Source organism: Paroedura picta, chromosome 9, assembly GCF_049243985.1.
Source record: "Paroedura picta isolate Pp20150507F chromosome 9, Ppicta_v3.0, whole genome shotgun sequence".
Taxonomy (NCBI): domain Eukaryota; kingdom Metazoa; phylum Chordata; class Lepidosauria; order Squamata; family Gekkonidae; genus Paroedura; species Paroedura picta.
Window position 1 is genome coordinate 39705432 of NC_135377.1, and position 14937 is coordinate 39720368.

At 43.3% G+C, this 14937-nt stretch overlaps 1 long non-coding RNA gene and 2 other non-coding genes across 3 annotated transcripts in view; 2 read left to right on the forward strand and 1 right to left on the reverse strand.

Annotated features, from left to right (window-relative positions):
* Window positions 1-14937, forward strand: part of LOC143844800 (uncharacterized) — a 34933-nt gene that overhangs the window by 169 nt on the left and 19827 nt on the right. The window lies entirely within an intron of this gene.
* TRNAA-AGC (transfer RNA alanine (anticodon AGC)) lies at window positions 8914-8986 on the forward strand. The gene has a single exon. It is a non-coding gene; the product is annotated as a tRNA-Ala (tRNA).
* Window positions 9492-9564, reverse strand: TRNAA-AGC (transfer RNA alanine (anticodon AGC)). Its single transcript has one exon. It is a non-coding gene; the product is annotated as a tRNA-Ala (tRNA).

Below are 14937 nucleotides of genomic sequence, written 5' to 3' on the forward strand. Positions count from 1 at the left end.
TCACAATGCGTGGGCTGCGGTGGCTGGTCGGACGTTATGGCTTTCTTCTCTCTTGCTTTTAGAGCACCCTTCGCAGTAAAGTCGATGGTGACCAATGCTAGGGGTTGAGGGTTTGCCTTGATGCTGTTGAACCTCCTTGGGTGAGGTGAGTGGGAAGGAACAAAAGAGGAGGAAGAATTAAGGGAGGTGCTTAAAGGAATGACAAGAATGCCCCTTAGGGTAAAAGGGATATGCCTGAAGGACTATTGGATATAATGGGTGTCAGGAATGCCAGTTTATTTGCATGGATTCCCATTGAAAAGAGACATTACAGAAAAATTGCAGTGAAAATGTGGCATGGACCCAGGGAGCTTCCAGAGTGGAAAGAAGATTCCTGGAATGAGTCTGGAATCAGTGTTCTGAGACTGGAAGGACAGCCCCCAGAGTAGAATCACAGCCCCCTTGTGGAATTATGTTCCTGGGAATCAGATAAACTGCTCTGAGCTTGGGATGAAAGCTCCCAAGTGGAAGTGTGTAAGCAGTGCTCTGTCACTGGACTGATAGCCCCCATTTGGGAATGATGACCTAGGGTTGCCATTCTCCAAGTGGAGGCTGAAGATCTCTCAGAATTACAACTCATCCCCAGGCTACAGAGAGCAGTTTCCCTGAAAATATGCTTTGGAAGGGGGACCCTTATGGTGTTAGGCCTCACTAAGGTCTTTCCCCTTCCCAAATGCCACTCTCCACAGGCTCCACACCTAGAATCTCCCAAGAATGGTCCCAACCCAGAGCTGGCAACCTTTTGCCCCTCTTGTTTTTTCCCCAGTCAAGATATAACAGACTTATGACAATCCTGGGACTGGAATGACAACCCCTAGAGTGGAAAGACAGTACCTGGGAATAGTGTAAGTGTTCTGGGAGACAGCTCCCAGAGTGGAAAGAATCCCCTAGAATGTATTTATTTATTTTATACTTAAATTTCTATACTGCCCCTCCTGGCTCTGCCGGCTCAGGGCAGTTTACATTGTAATGAAATATGGATCCATAAATAGATAAAAGAATTTTGAAAACACAAAATATTACATTGATAGATGCTTATAAGTCATAACCCGTTTTTACTGTTCACCATTGATTGTCCAGTACAATTGTCCAGTACAACCTACTCTCGCATTCAGTGGGAAAATTTATGGAGTTTTCAGAGGAGGGCCCGTTTGTTCATTGGCCCCAACCAAACACCTGGCAGAACAGCTCCGTTCTGCAGGCCTTTTGAAACTGTGAGAGCACCTTCAGGGCCTGCAGCTCTTCCGGGAGCTCGTTTCACCAGGTTGAGGCCAGGACCAAGAAGACTCTTGCCCTAGTTGAGGCCAAGCCTGTTTGCATTGGCAGAGCAAAGTGCTTTTCAGAGGATGTCATCAGTAAGCGGTCCCTCAGTCATGCTGGGCCCAGACTGCAAATGGCCTGGAAGGTCTCTACCAAAACCTCAAACCTGATCTGGAATTCAAGTGCAGTTGCCTGAGGACAGGCTGAATGTAGAACCTCCGAGGTGTCCTGGTGAGGACCCACACCACTGCATTCTGGACCAGTTTCAGTTTCCAGGTTAGGGTCAAGGGCAGGTGTTCTGGAACTAGAAAGATAGCCACCAGACTGGAATAACAGCCCCCGGACCCAGATAAACTGGAATAATGGTTCCTAGAGTGGAATTATAGCTCTTAGGAATAGTGTAAATCTTCTGGAACTGAAAAGACAATCACCAGAGCAGAATGGTGGCCTTTATATATTGATGTGGAATTAGATTGAGAGCCCCAGAGTGCAATGACTACCCTGGGAGGTGCATAACTTTCCTGTAATTGAGATGACATCCCAAGGAATGGAATGAGAGTGTCATAAGGATTCTGGATCTTGAATGATCACTCAAACAATGAAATTATGGTTCTTAGTAGCAGCATGAGTATTCTGGGACTCAAATTTCACCCCACCCCGCAATGGAATGATGATTATTGAGTTTGGCATTAAATGTTCTGGGAATGGAGTGGCAGTTATTAGATTTGAAGAAAAACTGTTCAGAAACCAGATTGAAAACCACCAGATTAAAAAAAAAATCCCTGGGAGTAGAAAAACTGTTCTAGAATTGGAATGACATTATTTCCAATCTGCAGTCTAAAAGGAATATCTGCTACCTAATAGCTGTAGCAGTTGACAAGATCTTACCATGTTATTGTCATCAATCCAGATCTTTTGCTGATACTCTTTCTAGGCAGCCATTGACAGTAGGTGAGAATGGCACATTAGAACAAGAAATTACTGATTATATTTAATCCATTGCTCTTTGCATCTCAGCATCTGACAGTCGCAAGAAACTTGGAGGAACCAACAAAAAGCACACTGGGGAAGGTTTCAGAGACGACTGGCCTGAGAAACACAAATTGGACTGGGATAAGTTTTAGCAGAAGCATCATGAAGCAGCAGGTCAAGAGGGATTATTGTTGAGGGGCAATCACCAATTAATATTTTATTTATTTATTGTATTTGTTGACCGCCACTCCCAGACATTACCGGCTCATGACAGTTTACAATAAAATGATAAAACCATATGAAATAAGAATAAATATACAATCCCATACTACTGGCAATAAAAACTAATCTAATCCTTCCCTCCCTTCTTTGCACACCCAAGCCAGCCACCCCCAACCACCATCTTGGGGGTACCTCATGCCCAGATGACCAGCAAATGGGCCTATATAGAGAGGGACCTGATCTTCAATGTGGTGGCCAGATTATTCAGCTGACATAGAGGAGATGGTAAAGATATGCCATGTCTGTATTCAGATGGCTACTATACTTTGTGAAACTTTAACGCCAGTGGAGTTTCTAGAGATCCCTTGGCAAAAAGTGAGACTTGATCTGTTTCACTGCCAGGGGAATTGGTTTCTCCTAGTCATAGATTACTACTCCCACTCCCTTGAAATCACTAACAGGTTGAACAACAAAATCCAAATCCAGTGGCACCTTTAAGAGCAACAAAGATTTATTCAAGGTGTGAGCTTTTGAGTGCAGACTATGAACTTCCATCATGACAGTGGGAATATAAAGCAAAAGTTAATTCTGTTAAATTAGTAAACTGTGTCACAACATCCAAATACAGCCATATGATAATTCTTTGCTAAAACAGCCAATCAGTGCAGTGGTCCTGCACTGTAAATCCCTTTTGGGAAGACCTGGAGTGACTGAGCTAGTCCAGAGTGATAATCTCTGAAGACAAGACATTAGAATCCCCAGCATTTGTTGGGGACTATGGATGTGATTATCAAGCATCTAGCCTCCAGTTTCCTCAGAGCAATGTATTCATTGAAGCAGTGGTCAAAATAGTGAAGATGCCGTGAAAGAAGAATGCAGATCCATATAAGGGGCTGATGGAGAACAGAGCTGCCACCGTGAGGACAGTACTTACTTCCTGCATCCCTCTCCTTCTTTAGCTGAGTCAGATTAAAATGCTATTGCTACTGTATCCTATCCAGAATGGAGTTCTCTTAAATAATGGATTCATATCAAAGCAGGCTCTGTGTGAACTCTGTTCCCTGGCAGCCCACACAGTATTCTGCAGTGCCATGTGCGCTCTGCCTAACAGTACAGTGGGTTATATTTATACCCAAAACAAAATGACACTTCGGTTATGGGAAGAAAGCTTGTGTTTAGATGGTTGTTCTTCATAGCAAACACCTTCACTTCTGCACAATGTGAGATCCAGCACAGCCACAAGCATGCAGCCCACATCAAGTGCAGGCAGGTGCAAGCCAGGCAAATGCCATGGCAAACCTGTTTCTTCCCTTCTGCCCTCTGTGGGGGAGGGAGATGTTCCTGGGCCATTTGTGCATCCCAATCCACCCCACCTTTGTAGCGACATGAGTGACTTGGATATCTATTTTTCTACAAATGTTGAATAAACAGGGCCCTGGAACAAAAGACTCTGAAAATCAATTGAACAAGTGGTCTGAGTATAATCTCAGAGTTTGGGAAGATGGCAGTAAAAACAAGTGTCAGGTCCGCGTACGTATTCCTAGTTTTTGTCATGGTTGTCATCTGGGGATGGTTCATGATAAACCTAGTGTTCAAACTAAAGTTATGCTAGTTTTATATTAAAAGGGAGGACTCTGAGTTTATCATCTGTGCAGTTATCATACAGCTGGGTTCTCTGCATTAATGCATTGGTTCAGATATTTTAAATATCATGCTGAACAGGAATTAGATTTCAGTCAGTCAGTAACCTTTTATTGGCATAAAATGTATAAGACATATAAAAATAGGGTTTAAAATTTCAACAAAATAATAAAATGGGGTTACATGACCAAACAGATCTTAAAATGATTAAATAAACTATAAGAGATAAAATACAAGGTAGGCAGCATATTATAAAAGCATCTTAGTTAAAACTCTGGCAACTAAAATGGTTATCTCTGGGTCTTTGTCAGAGAGCAGAAATTGCAAGGTCATAGATTTACTTACAGAAGGCTTGTTTCCCAGCAAAGTAACAAAGCTGTCATCCCGACACTGCTCATATAAGGGGCAATCTAACAAAATGTGTGAGACAGAGTCAGGGCAACCAGAACCACACGGACAGAGTCTCGCATGGTATGGGATATGGTGGAATCTTCCCTCTAAGACCTTTGAGGGGAAAGCATTCATTCGTGCCAGGAGAAAAGCTCTTCTCAGGGGTGGGACATCAAGGAGATGCAAATATGTAGGCATAATATTTCTCTGCATAATGATGCCAAAGAATGCTGGTGAGCAGACTCGAGGCTGGGTAGGTATGAGTTCCTGCTGCTCATGGTCTAAAATTCTCTGTTTAATAATCCGGAAGATACATTTTTCTTCCAGAGGTAGTAGGGAGTTCAGATCGATGCCAATGGAGACTGAATTAGATTTTAAAACGATGGAAGTGCCTTTTAGGATAAGGATTGGGCAAGAGAAACAACTGAAGAAAACATACTTTTCATATATGTTTCACTTTCTCTAAATCTGGGGAATATATGATATTTTCCCTTAAGTGCTGTTCACTGAGACTTTGGTTGACTTATAAATGGTTTTGTGTGGATCTATCACCTTTATGGACCTCCACAAGGGTCTATCACCTTTATGGACCTCCACTTATCCTTAGAAGTGAAGACAAAATTTAACATTTGTCCCTTTTACTGTGATGGGACAGTTTTCTGCAGGTAGTTGGCAACTGTAGGGTCTTCTGGTGATGACTGGTTGTGCATCTGGGATGCAGCTTTGTACCTGGCTACTCTTGGTGCATCTGGAGTTGTGGCATACATGTACATATACATACTCTTCATGTGTGACACTGCTATACTTCTGTTCTAGAACAGTGTGACATACCATGCAGATTTTTCAACTTCCACAAGGGGAAATATGTTGTCACCTTTAATTAGAGCTCAACATGATGTTATTTACCAGCTAATGTTATTTGCCTTCCTGCTGTGAAATGTTTCAGCTGCCTGTTTCTACACTTTATAACTCAATTAAAGGGATAGCACATTTTCTGTAAGTGGTTGGATAATAAAGAGAAGTCAAGTAGTGGGCATGTGTATGAGAATCTGTATTACCTTTAGGGTTCTATGAAAAGGAGAAAGAAGAGAGAGTTAATACTTAAAAAGTATTAGAATCTGGATTACTGCAAGAGGAAGTAACAGAAGTAACTAGCAAGGACAAAACAGCAATACTTCTATATCTGTTCTGTTTTTTACAGCACACTTCCTCACCCTTTCATCTTTTCTCTCTGGTTCTACTTCTGTTTTTGTTGTTCTAGTTGCATGTGAAGGCTACATGCCTCTCATGGTATTTAAAGTACTTGTTTTAGCCAGACCCAGACCATTTTGAACACTGATATTGTTCATTTCTGATGTGCAATTACAGTGCCATTCTAAGCACAGCTACTCCTTTCCAAGTAGAATCATAGAGTCGGAAGGGGGCATACAGGCCATCTAGTCCTACTCCCTGCTTAATGCAAGTTCAGCCTAAAGCAGCTGTCCCCAATCCCCGACCGGGACCGGTTCATGGATCAGTTGGTACCGGGCTGCGGCTCATCTTCCTCCTCGGCTGCTGCCTCGGGGGATGCCTTGCCAGTCTGCCACCGGCTCACCTTTGGTGCTCTCCAGCAGCTGTCATGACTGGGGCTCCCCCTCAGCATGGCACTGCGCAGCTGCTACTGGCAGTGCCCCCCAGCGGGTGGTGGGAAGTCAGGGGTGCCAGCAGGAAAGCAAGTGGAGCAGGGGCTCAGGTGGCGGCGGCAACGTCCCTTGGCAAAAGACTACCCCCCCCCACCTGGCCCTCAGTAAAATTGTCAAACATGTGATAAAAAGGTTGGGGACCACTAGCCTAGAGCAGCGGTCTGCAAGCTTTCGCTTACTGTGGACTGCTGCTGCGTAGTGGAAGGAGAGGGGGGCCGCACACGCCCGGCAGCCCCAGCGCAAACGCGCGTGCACGGACTGCCGCGCACGTGCGTTTGTGCCCAGCAGGGGCGCAAACGCGCGTGCGTGACAGTCCGCACATGCGCGTTTGCGCCACTGCCATGCCGGCGGTTGCGGCTCTCCCTCCCTGCCCCTCCGGGCCGCGAGCAAATCGGCCGCTAAAGCGGCTGATTAGCTTGCGGCTCAGCAAGCTTCTCTTCCCTCCCCTCCCGAAGCGAGAAGCTTGCCGGGCCGCAAGCTAATCAGCCGCTTTGGCGGCCGATTTGCTTGCGGCCTGGCAAGCTTCTCGCTTCGGGGGGGGGAAGAAGGAGCCGCGGCCCGGCGCCGAGGCCTTCGCAGCCCGCCACCGGGCCGCGGCCCGCGGGTTGGGGACCACTGGCCTAGAGCATCCAGGAGAAGTATCTGTCCAGCCACTGCTTGAAGACTGCCAGTAAGGGGGAGCCTTAGACAGCTGATTCCACTGCTGAGTAGAAGAAGAAGAGTTGGTTCTTATATGCCGCTTTTCTCTACCCGAAGGAGGCTCAAAGCGGCTTACATTCGCCTTCCCTTTCCTCTCTCCACAACAGACACCCTGTGAGGTGGGTGAGGCTGAGAGAGCCCTGATATCATTGCTTGGTCAGAACAGTTTTATTAGTGCTGTGGCGAGCCCAAGGTCACTCAGCTGGCTGCATGTGGGGGAGTGCAGAATCGAACCCGGCATGCCAGATTAGAAGTCTGCACTCCTAACTAATACACCTTACTGGCTCTATGCTGGCACTCTTTAAATGTTGTTACCAGCCATGTAGCCATATCTACAGACTTGGAATAGCAGAAGGACCAGATTTAATATATTGAGATACTAAGTACAACTATCCCTTACTCTTCTTCTTGATTAAACTGTGTAGCCTTAGGGCTTTGTAAATTATTTCTGAGATTCCACTTCCTGTTATGACCCTTCACTAAACTACAATTCCTGGTGAGGGGGGATTAGCTCAAATATTAAAGCATCTGCTTAGCACGTAAATATTTTAATAGCTTTTTGTTATGGTTATTATAGCCCAGCAACTTTGTCAAGCAGATTGCTGGTTCAAGATAAGCATCAATGATGGAGAAGAACCCTCCTGATAAGAGCTGTTCTGTGTTTTCAGGAAGACAGATTTGAATCCAATAGTACCTTAGATACCAACACGATTTTCAGGGTATAAGCTTTCAAGAATCAAAGCTCCTTTAGTCAGACAGAAGAAAAAAGGAAATCACAAGTCACAATGATATAGTAGTCTTCTCTATGTTTATAGGTGAAAAGGTTATAACATAAAGTCTAAATGGTCAAACATATGATCAAACAAAGAATCAACCAAAACGGGATCCTAGGTTAAGTGACCCGCTTTCTGTTTTATCTTCGTCAGTGGTTGCTCTTCCAATATACTGTCACAGTAGTAGTCATAGTATTACATTGGCAAGATGCTCATAATCGTCTGGGGATTTCATAAAGTGACCATTTAGACTTTATGTTATAACCTTTTCACCTATAAACATAGAGAAGACTACTATATCATTGTGCCTCGGGATTTCCTTTTTTCTTCTGAGCACATTGAGGAATCCACGGTTCTATACTTCCTTTAGTCAGACAGGCCCAAGTAGGAATTGTGATATGAATCCTAGTCAGAAGATGGGAGGGTGTTATAATAAGGGTGCCAGTCCCCAGCTGGGACTGGATATCCCCTAGGGGGGGGGACTGCATTATACTCCACTGATGTCTGAAATCCCATCGACCACTGACTCCACCTGCAAAGTCGCCAGCTGTTTCCCAACCCTATGCCGTAAACAATGCTTGTAAAGTTTGCAGAAGTGGAATAGATGTTGCGGTCAGCTTGATTAGAGCAGAAGGGAACTGCTTGAGGGCAGAAAATTAGCATCTGTTGTGAGATAAGAATCCTGTGTCAGCCTGGGCAGGGCCATTCTTCTGAATCTGAATGAACTCAAGTTCACCACTTTTGTGACAATTTCCCTTTGGGGCTTATTTGAGGACTGCCACTCTTAAATCAGCAATGGAAGCAATACCTGGAAAATTAAAATGTTCTCCCACGATTTTTTTTAAGTATTGTGGTTTTTTAATATTAAAATGTTATAGTTAGGTATTGGAAAAGGTGCTGCTCCTCCTGTTGGAGGGGGGGCGCACGTGTACGTGAGAAAGCACAGTAGTGACTAGGCTGTCAGAGAAAGACAACGCAGAGTTCTTAGTTGGAATTTGCTAAAACGAGATTGCTGGGGAGGGGCTGCCTAAATTACTCTGGGAAGGAGAGGTCTTGACTTGTAGGAGTGCCTGTTTGTTTCCACTTATACCTTGTTTATATATCTGCAAAGTCCCTATTGCCCCATTCGTTAAGGTAAGTCTGTCTTTAGAACTTTTCCTTCGGAAAGTCTGGAGAATGTGGTGTTTCCATTTCATGTAATGATTCACTAAAGGCTGACCCTCAATACCCACAGGGGGGAATTAGCTCAAATGGTAGAGCGCTCGCTTAGCATGCGAGAGGTAGCGGGATCGATGCCCGCATTCTCCAAGGGTATTTTTTGCAATAGAAAGGCTGCGCGCTCAGAGCCTGCTGTGCCTTTCAAAGGGAACAGGGAGAGAGGGGAGATCAAAGGGTTAGACCTTGTAAGCAAGCGAGGATAGCTATTGATCTCCTTTTGTAAGCACCTGGCTTTTATGTCCAGGGAGGGACATGGTTTCATGAAGAGAGTTCTGGCTCCTAACTGCTTAGGCATACGCAGCATACCTCAAAGTATGGAATGCCTGTTTGCCAAGCGAGAAGCAAATGGACTGGTGCATGCAGTTTTAATGGTTGGTTGGACTTCGGATAACTTCTGGATGGAAACTGACAATCATTTTGCTTGCATAAACTGGAGTAACTCTGCACAGAATTGTCCTGGCAGCTGCACAAATAACAATGCAACTGAAAGGTGGTTCCCAGTTTCTTTAATCTTGCATTTTAGGCAGTGATTTAAAACAAATGTTGTAAAACAGTATGAATTCAAATAAATAGTATTTAAAACAAAAAGCACCCTTGGAGAATGCGGGCATCGATCCCGCTACCTCTCGCATGCTAAGCGAGCGCTCTACCATTTGAGCTAATTCCCCTCTCACAAATGCTGCAGGGTGTGATAAAAAGCCTAGTCAGAGAAGAGCATGCTAGGAAAAGTTGCTGAGTCACCATATGGAGCAGAGCAGACAGCTGCGTTTGGAAACGGTCAACATTTTACCTATGTTATATTTGCTTCATGCAATAGCATTTCTATCTCCATAAAGGAAAAAAAATGATCTATTTGACAAGCAAAACAAAAGCAATGTTCCAGATCGTTTTAAACCAATCTGATACTGCACAGGGGAGGGAGCACACCCACCAAATTCTCCTCCTTGTTCCAAGATCCAATGAGAGGAAATATATATCCCATATAGCAGAAACATTAGAATCCATTGGCAGGCTGTATTCTATCATGTGATTCCAATACCCCCCCTCCTCTTTCCTTGTATTAGACCAGGGGTAGTCAAACTGCGGCCCTCCAGATGTCCATGGACTACAATTCCCAGAAGCCCCTGCCAGCATTCGCTGGCAGGGGCTTCTGGGATTTGTAGTCCATGGACATCTGGAGGGCCGCAGTTTGACTACCCCTGTATTAGACAAAGCCAAGCATTCTTATTTTAATTGTTTTCTGAATTTTAGGGAGCAAGCACTCAGATGCATCCCTACTCTATGTATATTTACTCAGTGATCATCCACCTGTGTGCAGTTTTGCAGCCCTAATATTTAATCTCAACTATATAATTATATATAACTGTACTTAGTACTTTGGAAAATGTAATAATGATTTATAAAAAGAGTTCCAAGAGGAGTTTGAGTCTTCAGAACTCATATGCCAATTGATTTGAAGCATTCAATAGCGGATGGCTCAGGCTAAATTGATCTTAGCAAACCACAGATGCAAAGCAGGGCTGGGCCTAGTTATTGCTTGGATGGGAGACCACCAGGGCAGTCAACACAAAGCCAGGCAATGGCAAATCATCTTTATCTTGCCTTGAAAACATGTGGTCAACCTGTGGTCCTCCAGCATTTGCTGGCAGGGGCTCATGGGAATTGTAGTCCATGAACATCTGGAGGACCACAGGTTGACTACCCCTGCTGTAGAGTTTTCAAAGCAAGACTAACATTGCTTGGCTCTGCATATAATGCCTGGAATTCTGACTCACTTGCTTCAATATGTATAGTGCTTTGTCATTGAAGCAATTTTAGTCACCAGTTAGGTTGTTTGCCATGGCTATGAACTTTTTCTTGTATTTACAACTGTAATTGAGAGCCAACTTTGGTGTAGTGGTTAGGAGCATGGACTTCTAATCTGGTGAGACGGGTTTGATTCCATGCTCCCCCACATTACCAGCTGGGTGACCTTGGGCTCACCACAACATGGATCAAGCTGTTCTAACCAAGCAATAATATTGGGGCTCTCTCAGCCTCACCCACCTCACAGGGTGTCTGTTGTGGGGAGAGGAAAGGGGATTATAAGCCACTTTGAGACTCCTGGTAAAGTGACATATAAGAACTCTTCTTATTCTAAGAATGGTCTAGTCCTCTCACATAAGATATAAGGAAAAGGAGGCAGTAGTTGGCTGAATTGCTCTGCCAGCTGTAAACCAACATTCAGCAGTTATTACTACGTATGTAGGCTGTGGAATTGCTGAAAATGTAGAAATCCATAATATTCTGTTTTATTTCCCTTTAGTGATCATCATGAATAAAGAAAAAGGCAAGATTTCCGTGCTGTTTAACCTTGTCAGTTATAGTAACTACTTGGTTCCAACTGGCGATAGCTATTCCCCCCCCCCCCCCGGGAAAAATGGACATTGATATCTTGAAATGAGAATAAGTTTGCTGGTACTTACCACACTTCAATTTTATTAAAATCAAGCACATTAACATATAATATATTCTTGAATGTCCAAAATTTGACACCTTCATTATGCTTATGATATAATAATAAAAAATAAAGGAATACCAAGTTAGGAATAACTCCTTTTCTGTTTCTGAGATATTGGTTGATTTAGGAAGATGGTAACAAATTTGTTGAAAAAAGTATACTAACATCATCTGATCAATCTGCATGGGAAGCCAGTAAAATTTTTGTAACGGGGTTTTTTATTAGTAAATCTGCTTTCTGGGGGAGAACCCCTCCAATTAAGAAACAATCTTAAGGATAAAATTGAGACATGTAATAATTTTTCATTACTACTCCTAATCTGTTAAGAGTTGCTAAGCAGAAATTGGAAGCACTGGCTGTATTAAAATATATGTTATATATGAAACAGAAGTTTTTTTAAAAGTGGGAAAGCTAAAAAGTTTCTATCAGAGTATTTTTTAAGTTGAAAAAGTAAGTTTTCAGGTTAAAAACAGGGAACTGGAATTTTGATTACCCATTCTAAAGAAATTATAGAATAATTTGTTTACTTGTATAGGTCTGAAACCCCAGATTAAAAAAATTATATATTATCCTGAAAAAAATTAAAACACCAAATTTACAAAAGATAAACTGAAAAAAGCCATGGAGCCCCAGGAAATTCTTGCAATTAAAAACTTAAAAACTCGGACTTGATGGTTTGACTCAGAATACTGCAAAAACAATTGAGCTTAATTATTTCTACCATATCTAGTGCATTTATAGTGCTAAGAACCTTTCACAAGTTGATCTAATAACAAATATAAAGTAAATACTGCACTGAGTTGAGTTTATATCCACCTATATCTTTCATACTAGGATTTTAAAATACCTCAATAAGCTTCAAGAGTTAATTTTTTGGTATGTACATTCAGATCAGACAGCCCTTATTTCTGGTAATAACCTACCAGGTAGTCTATAAAGTTTTCAGTCTTATGGTATATAAAAAAAACACATAGTACTCCATGTGCTTTTATCTTTCAGAAAAAAGTGTTTGATAGATTGGAGCATGGATTCGTAATAGTTTTAAGGGAATTTGAATTTGTTGCAACGGGCTGAAATAATTTATTACCGTTCAAGAGCAAGTTTAAGGATTGATAGTATGTTTTCACCCACCTTTAAGACTGGCAGAGGAGTTTGACAAGGGTATTTATTATCTGCTTTACTTTTTGTTATAAAACCTTTAGCTGTTTATATAGAATATACTTTGGATATTAAAGGAATAACAGTTGGTTCATGGGAATTTATGCTGGCTTCATATGCCAGCATATGAAAGTTAACCTTTCTAACATATTTTACTGCTTCTTGCAATGTTTTAGAACCTGTTTTGGAGATATATTCCAAGGCCTTTGGGTATAAATTAAATATTAAAAATCAGAAGTTATGTTTGTGAACAATTACCTCTTTAGCCTAAATGAAGAATGTTGGAATAGCTCAAGTAAAAAAGTGAACAGACCCAGGGAAATATCTGGGTGTTAAGGCATCTCTAGATAAAACTGATTTTCTGTTCTCAATTATCAATATATCTGGCATTAGAAAACAAACAAGAATACTTTGGGCTGATACTTAGAGGGACACACAGAAGTCTGGACATTCCTAATATTTCTTTGTATTACTGCCTCTAGGCTACCTTGGATATCCTATACGACAGCGGTCCGCAAGCTTGCGCCCGCTACGGACCGCTGCTCCGGAGTCCGGGGAGAGGGTGGCCCGGGGGCCCGTGCATGCGTGGACTGCCGCGCAAACGCGCGTGCGCAGCAGTCCGCACATGCGCGTTTGCGCCGCCGCCATGCCGGCGGCTGCGGCTCCCCCTCCCGCCCCCTCCAGGCCGCAAGCAAATGGGCCACTAAAGCGGCTGATTAGCTTGCGGCTCAGCAAGCTTCTCTTCCCTCCCCCCCAAAGCGAGAAGCTTGCTGGGCCGCGAGCTACTCGCTTTGGGGGGGGAGGGAAGAAGGAGCCGCGGCCCGGCACCAAGGCCTTCGCGGCCTGGCACCGGGCTGCGGGTTGGGGACCACTGCTATACGATGCAGACTATGTAATAATTGAACAGTCATTTGTAAAACTTCCATTAGACAGGAGGTTCATGTTATATGGAAGAAAACCCTTAAGAAACAATTACTATGGTAATAACTATAGTACTTGTATTATTGAAACATGAGATAAAGAAATAGCAAAGACATTTACTATCAAGCATGCAAAACCTGCTCAAGATTCTTGGCTCCCAAAGAACAAAATTGGCCTCAACCAGAGCCAGGGCTTTCTCAGCCTTGACACCAGCCTTGTGGAATGCTCTTCTGAGTGGATCAGAGCAGGCCCTGTGGGACTTAAAACAGTTCCACCAGGCTTATGGTTGAGGCCTGCAAATGCCACCAAGACGTTGGCCTCCCTAGCCAAATGCCATTCAATAGTCAATAACAACAAAATAACAAAGCACTGTACCTCCCCCTCCCTCCTACTAGAGAAAAGGCAATGAATCCTTTGTTTTAAATGTTTAATATGTTTTAATCATTGTTGTATCCTATGAAATGTTGTGAGCTGCCCTGATCCCTTTGGGAAGTTGGTTTTTATACCCTATTTTTCATTACCCAAAGGAGTCTCAAAGTGGCTGGCTTATAATCGCCTCTCCTCACAACATACATCATGTGAAGAAGGTGGGGCTGAGAGAGCTCCGAGAACTGTGACTAGCCCAAGGTCTCCCAGCTGGCTGCGTGTGGAGTGGGGAATCGAATCTATAGTGCTCTAGCATAAAATGCACACTTGCAAGATAAATACAAATGACTCATATCTATTGTGCATCTGTGCGAATTGCTGCTAAGTGAGACATCTTGGGAGACCTTTGAAAAGATCTTCTCAATTGTCTTAAAATTTAAATAGCAGCTGCGAGCAGGAACTGTTTTAAACCTTCTCCCTCATGTACAAATAGATCCACCCCTGCCTCTCACCCCCACTCTGCTGTGTTTAGCACCATAACAGGCAAACTAATAACAGCAATCATCCAGTGGTGTTTTTAAACTGTGAAACTGTAACGGGGAGGAGGAAGTTAAACTTTCTCTACCACCCCCACAGCATGCTGAGTCAAAAGGGGGGGGAAGAGATGTTATTTTTTTAAAATGCTAGATAAATTAGTTCTCAGATCTCCTGAAATCATATAGTTTGGCTCTCAGAGGCATGTGCACCCACACAAGCACCCACGGCAGCATTCCAAGAACTGGATTTAGGTCAGGAAGGTCTAGTCAGTAGTTCCTATACCCACTCGCTTCAGCGTTCCTTTTCCAGTAGTTTCAACTTCTCTTACCACAGAAAGGGAGGTTCTATGTGCATACACACAATACCTTTATTGGCATAAAACAGACAGAAAGGGAGGTGTCCTGGGATCCCATGATCTGTGAAGGGCTACTGTCACCAGAAGGGATAATTGGCAACTGACACACTCTTTCCGTCCATGGATCCCAAAGCCAGAATCTATAGCAACATGTACTGTACTAAATAGCTGTAGAAAACTATCACCCCATTTAGAAACTGAATT